Here is a 13498-nt window from a genome sequence, read left to right as displayed (position 1 = left end):
ACATGATGATTTGCTAATTACCTTTACAAGTGGCAGCACTATATAAGTTATTTTCTGTGTGAAAGATTATAAAAATAAGAATCTTAACCTTTAGATGCATGCTCAAATGTAATGACCGAATTGTGCAATTATTTTTACAGAAAAACGGATTAAGTGTGCACTTTAAACTGATTTATTAATCTTCGAAATAAATATTTTAATATTCCAAAGTATTTTTGCATGTTATTATGAAATATTTTTACAAAGAAATGCCATTTTTTTACATGCAAGAGGTGAAATTGATGCATATTTGATTATTATTTAGTAAAAGTGGTTAATTTGAATTAAGTATAATCAACATATATTATTTTTAATTTTAAAAAGTTTACAAATATAGAGATAAAAAGTATTATTCGGCATAATCAATATGATAAGTTCTTCTTGCTGAAATTGACTTATTAAAATTCTTCGCAAAAATTGCCCAGTTTCTTAATTGCCGTGAGGGAATTGTGATTAAATTATAGAACATAAAATAGATGAAAGAATTTGGCCACATTTAAAAATTAATTAAAAATAGATTTAAAAAAATGATTCAATGAAACAGTAAATAATCTAAATACAATCAATCCTTTGATGTAGATAGGACACCGATGTCCCATATATATATATATTATTTTCTGGAGCTCTAATAATAAATTAAAATATATTTAGGAATTTTTTAATTGCGAAAAAAAGGGAAATAGTTATTAAAAAAATCAGTTAGGTTCTCGGAATTATATTTGTGCTTGTAAAAAAAAAAGTAAAGTAGTTTTAAATTTTTTTTCCATCCATACTCAAAAAGTTATCAATAATTGATTTTGTAAATTAAAGAAATTTCAAGATAAAGATCAAAATAACTGCAAAAAAGTGCAAATTTTAATAATTATTTTTTAAAAGTGCACCATGCTTGAAAAGTACGTAAAAAGGAGTTAACGTAAAAAGGAGCGCTGGTGTCAGATGCTGTATTTCATAAACAAAATTATTAAAACGCTAAATGTTAAATTTTTCACTTATATTGACCTAAATTAAAACAAATGAATGAAAACAGTATGAAAAATATATTTAATGACAATTCTGCGTCAAAGGGTTAAAAGTTATTAGAAATCTTGAACCCTCAACATTTTCTATTTTCTTAATTATTAAGATTTGTTATATAAATATTGAAAGATAAATATAAAAAAATAAAGAAATAACAAAAAATACTTATAAAAATAAAAACGACATTTTAATCTTATTTGTCAAAGAAGAAGTTTTCCAAAGAATAACAATTACGTCATCACTATTATTTATCTTACAGCAATCATTTCAGTGAAAATATTTCAAAATTTTTTTAGAACTCTTGCGACGTAACAATTACATAATGATTGATTTCCAATTCAGCTGAGCTGCTTCCGTTGCTCAAAAAATCACTGTAGAGTTTTTCTCTTCGCAGATTTTTTAACGAATTTGAAGCACAAAGTATGCATATTTATTGAATGATTTCATCATTTTAATTTAACCCACATCCATTATGGTCTTTTCATGCATGTGTGAAAAACAGGTGTAATGAACATGCATGTAATCCTAAATTATGTACACTTATGTAAATAAATATTTGCACACAGAGTGTACTTCTTAAAACTAGCTATCTAATCTTAAAAATAACCCTAATTTATATTTAAGGTTATTTTTTAATAAGAGACGTAATTTTTTTTTCTGGAAATGCAAACTACGAGTAAAGAGTTATTAGCTTTAAATCCCTTAAATTTATTTAATTTAGAAACTGGCCTCTTTCTATAAAATGTATCCACTTACAGTTTTTTAAGCGCAGTAGTAATTAAACAAGTAAACCATGACTCTTAACCATGATTCATACCACTATGTTAGTGCATGTGCATTTGGACACGTTGGCTGGTATAGCAAGGTGAATAAGAATGTTTCTGCTTGTGTTTAAATGACTATCAAAATATGGATTTCTGACCCTCAAAATATAGGGGGTAGCTGCAATCTGGGAAATAAGATTCCAATAGTTTGAGCAGGAGATCCAAAGTTCAGACTTCTTAATGTTATTTTTGATTTATGCGTATTTCCCTACATCTCAAGAACTTTTTTAAGTCGAAATGAAAAATATTTATAGCATGAAACTATCATCAAATGAAAAAATTTTTATAAAAAGTCTTCAATTCCCATAAAAAGTTCTTAAGATAGGATGAAATACGCGAAAAAGTAAAGTTAACTTTAAAAGGTCCAAACTTTTCTGTTTAAAAACTGTTGCGGCCATATTTCACAGATTGCAGCGACCCCGAAAATTGTCCAGGGGCGGGTCTGAAGTTTGGACTCCTAATGTTAATTACTCTTTTTACCTTTTTCGCCTAATCTTGGAAAATTTTTAAGTTCCATTTTTACAGCAAACTTGTTTTACAACAATGAGCTCATCTACTACTCTCATGTGAGAATTGACATTTTTCAGAAACAAAAGAATTTGAACTTGGGTTACACAACAAGGGACTTCAACCTATTTTTCCCACAACTAATACAGGTTGGTTCTACTTCAAATGATAGTTAATATTCTTTTTGTTTATCAGCCAGCGAAGGTCAACAATGACTTTAAGGCTCAAACTTGCATCCTTCTTGTTGCAACTTGCGGGGATCTTAGTTTTTCAACCACCTCGTCCTGGCAATGCAATCATATAAAACGTTAAGTAAGTCCTACTTTTAGGAAATTGCTTGTAAGCTGTTTACGCGGAATTGATGAGGCTGCTCAGTAACTACAAGAGCTTAAACCTGCTATTGTTATTGTAGTTCATTTACGTCGCATTAGAGCTGCACAATAGGCTATTGGCGACGGTCTGAAATATATCCCTGAGGATGATCCGAAAACATACCATCACAATTTTGATCCTCTGCAGAGGGGATGGCACCCCCGCTTCGGTAGCCCGATGACCTGCACGCGAAGTCGAGCACTTTACGGTAGAACAGTTTAACGAGAACCAATACCTCACACTCTCGGTCCCTACGCAGATTGATCCAAGTGGTCACCCATCCGCACGCTGACCGCAGACAGTGATGCTTGACTTCGGTGATCTGCTAGGAGCCGTGTTTTAACGATCAGTCCACTGCGGGACAATATATTAAGTAAGTCCTACTTTTAGGAAATAGTTTGTAAGCTGTTCACGCGGAATTGATGAGGCTGTTCAGTAACTACAAGAGCTCAAACCTGCAATACAGTCGGAGTTCAGGATTTTAGTCTCTCGGTGGCAGTATCCTACTGATACAAAATTTTAGAAAACTCATTTGTGTACGATTCTATTTCAAGAGTTAAATTTTTTTAGCAACTACAAGGCACAAATTTGCAATCTTCTCTAGCTTAGCTTATGTCTTCCGATCACCCTAATACTACCAATATGATACGGCAACATATTTGATTTTTGGATAATCTTTAGTATGCTATTAGCTTGTAAGTTACAAGTCTCTGCAGTAAACTTATAAATCCAGTTCAAATTGAAGAACAGATAGCATACTTTATGATCATAAATAGAGAAGGAAAGATGCGTCCAGGATTACGTCCCACTACGTTAACGTTTCAGAACGCTTATAAGAAGATCATTATCTGTAGGCTACCGAGAGTAAAATTTTCTCTTTATTTATTATTACACTTATATATGGAGGGCTATGTAGTCATTACAAAGTACAGCTTATATGGCCTTGTTAAGTTGAAAAACAGATAAAAGAAGTCGGAGAAGGACACTGCAGTGACTCTTCCAGGATCACGACAGGGTTCGAACTGGTACCTCTATGCTGAGCATTTGGCGGAATTGTGAAACCACTCGGCCAAAGTGGCCACAATATTCTTCCGTATTGCTTTATTGAAATTACATACATTTGCAGGCTTATTTGCTCAATTTAGGCTTATAAACCTTTGTCAAGTAGAAGGACATATAGAACAGTTTAGAGAAGGGCATCATAAAGAATACATCCAGAGTTACGGCGGGATTCAAACCTCCCCACCACCACGCTTCACACTGCGTTTGGCGGGTGATACCTCTCGGTCAGGGAGGCCCCATAATTTTCTTCATAAAATATTGTGTTGTATAAAATAATCATTATCGGTATTTTTGAAGGGTATAAAAAGGCAGAGCATACTAATGGTAAGGAGCTAAAATTGCCTCATATAGCACTGAAATCAGGAACGATTATTGCCATTCTATATTAAATGTCAAATTAAAATGAAGGATAATTTAAGGAAATTATATCAGAGAACATTGGACCCAAATATTAAAAATGAGCTGAATAACTTTATCAAAAGTTTAAAGAAGCAAATTGATGAATTAAAAAAAGATACCTGGAATGAAAAGGTTGAGAGTCTTACCACTTAGAACAAAACCGCTTGGAACATGGTACAATCTCTAAAGTCGAATAAGACCACTAACATGTCGCTTAATGGTCCAAATGGCAAGACTTATTCCGATACTGATAAATGCGAAATTTTCGCAGACACAACGGAAAGACAATTTTCGCTCAATGATGATCCTATTGATGCAAATTCTGATCATATTATCATTAATGCTGTCAATAATTTCTTGACAAATGACTATCAGTTAACCTCAAATCCAGCCATTATGGAAGAGATCACCAGTATTATCACCAAATTTCAGAATAATAAAGCTCTCGGTACTGATAATATAAATAACCTCATGATTAAATCAACAAAATTAATCAACAAAATAGATGAACACATAGCTGAACTATGTGCAAATTTTTTCAGAGATGCACTCTCCTGTAATACGTGCAACTACTTAAAAAACTTTGATTTTGAGCTCATCAAAGACAACATAAAATATAGCCCTGCAACCGCCTTTTTCCTATCCGATGGGGTATTCTCCCGTAAATTTTGTAAATAGTTGTAAATACTTGTATATATATTTGCGCATTTATTATCATGTATTTTTCCTATTTCTCTGAGGCTATGTGGCTACTGTGCACCTGCGAAGCTCTGGAGGAGGCGAGACAGTCTGCCACAAAAACCTCTTTTCTCTCTTAAATTTGTTTGTTTAAATCTCGCTATTTTATTTTAATTTTCACTCAGTAAATGTTACTGAACCCCAACCTTCACCATTTAACTGCGCTTCGGCGATTTATCATACATTCCCACTCAGATGAATTAGTTATAGCCCCTTGCGGGGCTGATGTTAAGATAACTACAACATATGAGTATGGTAAGGAGCTCTACCGTCTCAGGTTTGTGAGGCCAGGTCTGTTCAGCTTAATTAAACGTTAGATAGCCAATTCGGCAAAGTGTTGTTGATTAAAGTTGGTTGGAAGAAACAGTAGTTTTTTTTTAAATTGTGCATATTGTGATTTTTCTGTATTCGAATAAAATTTGGATTTGAAGACTCAAATTCCTGGAAATTTTGAAAGATATCTTGCCAAATCCCAGAATTATATTTTTCTACGGCCTCTTTCCTTTTCAGATTTTAAAAGTAAGGTAAGTAAAACACTGCGTACACAATATCAACATCTGATTTAAATGTTTTAATTTGGAAATTTAATGTATTTAACCTTTATCCCCATTCCCTTTAGTCGGAATATTTTTATAACGTCAAGTTATTCCCTTTATTTCAAACATTCCCGACAGCTTAAAGATATCATCTTTAGAAGCCAGTGGCAGCTTCATCAAATGAACCAAACATCAGAAACGTGATTCTGATGTTTATTAAGTTATTATGAAATAAAATTGATGTCCGGTATACCGAACGCCAGGTCCGAAGGGGCTAAATTATGTTACTCACTTAAAAAGATAATACAGTATTTTTTTTTAGTTTGAATTCTCAGATTCTGATAAGGATTTTTAAAAAAAATTTCGTATTCTATAAGGTAATTTTTTCTGACGTGTCTGCATAAAACTGATACTTAACAATATGTATTTTTCAAATATTTAATCCGCTTTTATTTCAGTAGTTCTACTTTAAATTCAAAGATAATTAACCGTAACTATCTTATTTTAATTTAATATTATTCTATCAACATAAACTCTTGTGTGAAAAAAAATCTAGTCCCAGTTTAAAATATCTGAACTCTGAATATAAGGGATTCACGTGGATTGTGTTAACTTTTAGGTTGAAGATGCTACAGAGTTGATATTTTCTCCGTATACAGAACTTAGCACTTCACAAAAGTTTTTTTTTTGCAGCAATCTATTAAAAAATCTTTCAGAATTTGAATAAGGAAATCTTAGAGAAATTCACGGCAAATAAAAAAAAATTAGTAGGGGAGAGTGGGGTCAATTGTAACAGGGTACGATTGTAACAGAACAAAAATTTCGAGTGTCGGGTTCTAGATTTGGTTCCTAGGTGGCGCACAAGCAGCATTTAACAAATCTACATGTACACCCCTGATGGCCACCATTTTTATGTACTTTTGAAAGAGTTACATCGCAAAAAATATTTTCACTCCACGCAAGTGCTTTTTTTGGTATTAGAATACTATATTGTAACAAAGTAATTTTGTTTAAACAAATAAAAATTAGTAACCGAATATGTAAGTGGACACCTTAATTAACATTTCAATAAAAAAAAGATTAGTTTTGCTAATTAATTAGCATTGTTTTTAACAAATGAAGCTGAAATGGCGTCTTGGGGACAATTGTAACAATAAGTAAAGGGACGATTGTAACAGTTGAAAATAAATAATCTTATGCTTACAAACTATTACTTAAGTCTTTAAGAACCACCAATAGTTTCCTATAGCATTTATATTATGTTGCATGAGCATTATTTTATTTGTCACTTTTCACATCATAAATTAAAATTTTTAACCCCTTAAAGTTAAAAGTTTAACCCTTTAGGTCTCTGTTCATTTGCTCATTATTATTTTTACTCCTAAAATATCACTACTATTTTGATCATTAAAAAAATATATCACAACTATGATAATATGTATAATTAACTATGTTTTAGTTGAATTTATGAACTGTTACAATTGACCCCGTAAGTGGGGACAATTGTAACAAGTGCACGACTGTCAAAAATTGTTAATAACTAATATAATAATATTTAAAATCAGGTATTTATTTTTCTTCTAGTAGAGGATAGTCTACTTTACACGTCTGTCAATAAATACTAATAATATATTGGATTTTTTGTTAGTTAAAAATAGTTAAGTAAAAAATGTTACAATTGTCCCCACTCTCCCCTACTCTTAAATCTCCGACCTAAGATTCCGATCCTGGCTGTAATCTCAAACATTTTTTTAAAATCATTTTTGTCTTATATTTGCTCATAGCTACCTCAATAAAGAACCGTACTGATTCCATTGTTTAGTTACACTACTAACTGTTCACAAAAGTTGATAGGCTTTGAGGTATTCAAAATGTCTTGCAAATTGTGTTTAAGGGCAATAATTCTCCCAACTTTAATTCTCTTACTAGTACTGCTTTATCAGTTATAATATACAAGTAAATCTTGTATGCACTTAAGCTTTTGAATTATTTTACCGTATTGCTTGGCACAGCATTTGGACCTTGTGCCACTAAGCCCTACATTCAATCTCCCTACTTTAAAAACACTTTCATCTTATAGTATATTTGTCCAAAAAAGTATTAATTTCAACATGTATGGCAATTTTGAATAAATTTAAGACTACAAATGTTTAATAGACATAGCAAAGCACATAGTCCAACCCTGTCTAACTCGGGACACTCTAGTTGTTTATCGTAGTTACACACTTTGAGTGAGACTCTTAGTAAAATTACTGTCGCAGTGATTATCTATTTACCTTGGTTGCAGGCATCAAATTATGAATCTCTATATGGTAGAGAATTTTTAAAGTTTAATTTTTGACAATGTGAGATAAAGTTCGCCCACACTGATAGTCTATTCTTGAGATTCTTTCACTTTTTAATTGGCGGAGCCTCTGACGTTAAAAATTGAATGTAGAACATATTTTCCTAACGGCTGTAGTAAATTGGAAGACAAAACGTGTAGCATTAACTACGCAAGATTATTTCTTCAACTAAGCAATTTTAAATTTTGACTAACTTCCAATAGCAGACAAAAGCTCAAAATTGGATAAAATTTCAAGAAAAATATTAATTCATAGTTTGTTTACTCAGCTTTACAAGTTCTATTGTAAGAGAGTCAAACTCTTCTAGTTCTTGAAAACTATATTACAGACTCTGTTAAATACCGGTAATTTTTTTTCTTCTTGTTTTGATATAGGAAAAGGTACCAAAAGGTGAAAAGATTTTAAAAAGAGAAATCGTTATTCACGAGTGATGTTAAATAAGTTCTATTGTACTACAAAGTTAGGCATCTTCTAGCTATGAGTATTTTTTAAAAATTTAATCTTTCAAACTGTTTATCATCAAATATGATTTTGTTGTGCCTCTCCTATTGTGCTATCTATCCTCTTCTACTTGACGAAGGTTTATAAGCCTATTTTGAGTTCACAAGCTTGAAAATTAATGTAATATTGCAATAACCAATAACCAATCATCAAATATTTGAAACACCTGAATTTCTCAATTTTTTTCAAATTTAAATATGTGAAAAAGTGATAAATATAGGCAACCTTTTCACGAAAAGAGTTTATTGGAATAATAGATTCGATGTAAATGTCTCTTTTGTGTTGAAATTGAGCTATTGCAAAAACCTTATGAAAGGATTAGGTAGAATGGAGAAAAAAGCTGCAATATTTTCAAATGCTTTTAATGCAGAGTGTATTAAATATAAAATGGTCTTATAATCTGTAATTCTGGATCAAATTCCTGATGTCGATCAAGAGCGAGAAGTGATCTCCCTTTAAATTACTGCCATATTGAAATGTGTGAAGTTCTAATTTTATTTTAGTCTTTGTACACTATCAAAACGAAGTTATCTCCACTAGTCTCGTACTTTTAAATCTGTGTATTAGATTAAAAATGCATAAGTTTATTACTTCAGATTTGCTTTTAGATAAATATGGCAAAAATCGCTGGATTCCTTATTCGTGTGATCTTTACCCATTTTTGTGCAACAGATTAAACTTGTCACTTCTGATCAATTAGTGTTGGTTTGGCTCAGTATAGCATATTTCCGCTTTTGATCCGACTCTATTTCACTCATTACTATCTTAATCTTGTAAGATACTTGTATGATACTTTCGAAACTGTATTTGTGATATTTAAGTCTTCCTTCGTTTAATTTATAATTAGTGTGTAATGTGTTGCCGACTTGGAGAACATTGAGGAAAATTTTTATCGCTGACAGCAGCTTAATTCATGTATAAACTACAATAATAATGTAGAAACTAAACAATGTAGAAACTACACTGTACCTCGGATGTAGCAATTTAATGTTAAAATGTATGAATATGAGTTTTTAGTTTCAAAATTGGATTCCCTTACCATGATAAATCATTCGAAGAGACAGATTTACTACCGCTTTGTAAAAAATCTATCCAGACTAATGTTCCAAGACGGCAGGTAATCTCTGTTAATACTTAATCTTTCAAAATCTGTCAATGAGCCGTGATTGCTCAGTGTATAGTGCGTTCTCCTTCCAATGAGATGAACCGGGATTGAATCCCACTAATAGCTGGTTGATACGAATCCACACCCGGCTTGCACCGACCACACTGTTGACGTGAAATATCCTCAGTGGTAGAAGAATCACGGATTAGAACCTCTTTGCCGTCAGGCTAACCCTGGAAGGTTCTCGTGGTCTTCCTCTCCATGTAACGCAAATGCGGTTTAGTCCTTCACGAAGGAAAAATTTCTCGCAGTACTTGATCCAGGAGTTCCCTTGTCTTCTGGATTGGGTTCAAAATTACAGGGCTACGGAGTTGAACATTAGAAGTCGTAAACCCAAAAATTGGGTCGGCTGGTCAACGACGGTTATAAAATCTGTTAATATATCCTACAAATAATCTTATTGTATTGCTGGTTTCATTTGTGAATTTATTTTAAGCTAATGCTGAAAATAAAATTCTCAATAAAATGTTTACTTTCAGCCTAAACTGCAACCCGAAGAAAGACAGGAATGCCACTGTTCAGGCAGCTTCTCCCGAAGTTTGTGTGATTAAAAACTACTTGAAGATAGGAAACCAAACATAAATTTCCCTGTACCATCTTTTTAAAAACGGTAAGATTCTGAATTCTATTTATAGCAATTTATACTGAAATTATTACTATAATGGTTAACGTCTAATGTTAAATTAAAGGCTTCTCAATAAACTACAACCAGATATTCATTAAATAATTCTTTCAATATTTGTGTTAAAACAAACTTACAAGCTAATAAAATAAAACTATTCGTTAAACTATATTTAAATTACCTAGCGACTAGTTTGGCAGTAAAGCGAAAGGCTACATTCAAAAGGAAGCTGTATTCTAAAGTCTATATCACATGACCTTCTGCAAAACTTAATGAATGCAATTTTTATATAAGCGAACTCCGTAGCATTAACTTTTTATTTTAATCATAAAATTGAGAGCAGATAACAAAATTTTCTAACTTCTTACAGATATCCAAACATTGATACGCGAAAGCCAGTAATTTATATACTTTACATAGAAACAAAGAGGGACACTATCCGGTCAAATGCTTTAATTCCATCCAATCATTTGATGCCTACTATTCATTACCACCATGGCAACGATTCGAAAAAGTATACTTTTGCTCAATAAATCCGCTTTTTATAGTTGATAACATGCAACTCGTTTTTTGGGCCTATAGTATCTATACAGAACAAATAGAACACATTCTCGTAAAGCAGTATTTAATTGAAAAATAGTAACATTTTTCTATATTTAGTATACAAGACATTCAATTTTGAAACGTCGTGAAAATTAATTCGGAAAATTGCTGGATGAATGTGTAAACCTAGAAGAAATTAAAGTAGTTTTAGTTTTCGATTATCCCGTATTAGGTTAAGAAGTAGAAATAAAAATACTTAATTTTGAAAGTAACGAAGTAGAAGTAAATTTTTACTTTTGTAACTTGTAAAGTGTTATCATGAATGATTATGATCTTTCCTAAAATTATGAAACGAAATCTAAATCTATATAAATTTGATAAAATCCCACGTTCTGTAGACCTAAATTATAGTTTAATCTCTAAATTAGCGTAACATTATTCGACCACATCTAAAAAAAAAAATTCCAGTTATCAGCTCTTGCTCCAGCACAAGCCTATTAGATGAGCTGTTATCGATCAACTCCTTCCTAGATGACCTTTGCGATGTCTCCTGTTTTCATTCCGAAAAGGTTACTTTTGTTTATCAGTCATTTATGACTTGTCCACTTTCTGGTGTAAACAAATAGAAAACTGTAAATTTTGTAGTAACTCACTGTTACCTATTAGTATGAATGAGAAGTATGCAGTTATTCGAATGTCGAATTAAATCTCTTTTTTATTTCATAATTTAAAATGTCTCTTATTTTTAGTACATGGCTAAAGGAACTAATTAATAAGGCAACGCAAAAGTTGCACAGGACTGATGGCACAGTATTAGCAGTTATGTAACTTGCGCATCAGTCTTTTTTTTTTAAAGAAAAAATTTAGTTTTTATCTTCAAATCTAGGATAAATATTCTAACTAATTTAAGTTTAATTTTAAGTTACTGCTCTTTATTTTCAAAGATGCTTGGTATGAAATCTGTAAAGTATATAGTAATCTTAAATTCGCATACCCAGAAATTTTTTTAGTTTACATATTGATCTTTAATCATTTTTGAAGGCGTATAAGTTTTGGCAGTAAAATTAAATCTGTTCTAAAAAATTTTGCAATGTCAAAGGGCATTTTTTTAAATTCTGAAAATGGAAAACTAAACCTAGTTAAATTGCATAAGTAAATAAAATAAAAGAATTAAGCAATTTGAAACATAAATAAATTTCAAATGTTGAGTTACTTTTAAAGTTGACAGTTTTGAGAAGAAGAAAAAAAAATTTATTTTCGTAACAAGAAAATAACCCTTTACTGTTGAGCTGAAAAATTATGCAGCCCTTTTACACGCTTTTAAACCATAACTCATTATTAGCAAAAAACAATTTCTAGTCAATATCAACTGAATAAGGAAATTAAAAAATATTAAAATATAATTGCACACTAAATGTAAAAATAAAAGTAATGTTGATATATATTCCTGATACATAATATATTATCGCGAAATAAATAAGATATCACGGCGAAGAAAAAATCCACCGTTTAACAGACTAATGTATAAGTGCAGGATATATTGAATCTCGCGATGTTATTTTAAATTCTCCATATTTTGGTCTCTAGAATTGAATATACTTAAAAGTATCTTTTGAAAAGATGCCCATTTTGCGAAACCTAAATGTTTTGTCACTAAAATCTCTTGTCTAACCGGAAAGTTATTAAATAAGTCATACAAAATATTTTAATAAGTTTCTGTACTTGTTAAGTGTCGCATCCGAATTAAATGCATAACGTAATTTACGCAAATTTCTTTCCATCAAATTTTTCCTTTTTTTATATAAACAAAATTTATTTTTAATGGGTTTTTTCTTACGAATTTCTAAATTATTTTTAAATAGGCAATGTTATAGCAGGATTTGAATATAAGTTTGTGTTCATTTCGGTGTCCAAAAGATTATTGAAAAATAATACGGAATAATTAGTGGAATTTTTGAATGATGAACTGGCCAGCATAGGCGTTACTCAAAACGGAAATTTGCGAAAACTTATGAAACTGATAGATCAATCGTATACTAATCCATACAAAGTCCACGCTTGCGTACCGGCATGTGAGCAACAGTTTTTTTAAATAACTAAATATAATAAATTTAAATCTCTGGACTTTCCGCGTATTTGCCCATGCATGAAATCGGCTTAGTTTTCATAGATAGGAATGAGAGAAGATGTGTTTAGTTGATTTGTCGCGTTTTAAATATTCAGAAAGTGTATATCTTGGTAACGTTATATCACCCCTTTTCAAAGTAGAATTGTCTCGAAGTATAGAATCTGATTTCCGAAAACGAACAGTTCAGTCAGGCTTTACTGTTGGAACTGAGATTTACCAGAAGTTTACGACATATGGGAACAATGATCAAACAGCAGATAAAAAGTTTGCACGTATGGATCGGAAGTTATGCAAAAGCTGTATGAGTGTGGTGCACGAAGTGGAAGTGGTAGACGGCCGTTCTGCTTTCTCTGAGTCTCACGCTCTTTCAGTCGCTTCAAGACTTCTCAATCCAGACTTCTGTTGTGGAACAGTACCCTCATAAGCAATGAAGTAAACTTACGGTAAATCTCAGTACTTGCAAGATCTCCACATTGAGAAACACTTGTAATAGTTTTAACTGTTCATTATTCGGTATTTAACTTTCAACCGAATCTTAAAATTAAACTACCACAAACACTACACGAAATAAAAGGTATTTCAGACTTTTAAACCGAGCGCTCAGTTTTAAAAATCACTACCATTGTTTATAAAAAAAATAATGAATTAAGTACCCTTTAAAGGATTTCGTTCGTTTCGAATAAAAATTCTAAGCTTAGTT

General features: G+C 31.5%; 1 long non-coding RNA gene across 1 annotated transcript in view; it reads left to right on the top strand.

The window, feature by feature from the left end:
- LOC139424999 (uncharacterized) overlaps positions 1-13498 on the top strand; it is a 54584-nt gene that overhangs the window by 17419 nt on the left and 23667 nt on the right. The window contains exon 2 of the long non-coding RNA XR_011636150.2: positions 9985-10115. This is a non-coding gene — a long non-coding RNA (uncharacterized LOC139424999). The remainder of the gene's footprint in view (positions 1-9984; positions 10116-13498) is intronic.

The sequence above is a fragment of the Parasteatoda tepidariorum genome, chromosome 2 (assembly GCF_982258835.1).
Source record: "Parasteatoda tepidariorum strain Cologne lab strain chromosome 2, Ptep-v5.0, whole genome shotgun sequence".
In the NCBI taxonomy this organism is placed as follows: domain Eukaryota; kingdom Metazoa; phylum Arthropoda; class Arachnida; order Araneae; family Theridiidae; genus Parasteatoda; species Parasteatoda tepidariorum.
Note: the sequence above shows the minus strand (reverse complement) of the source record. Positions and strands in the feature narration are given on the sequence as shown.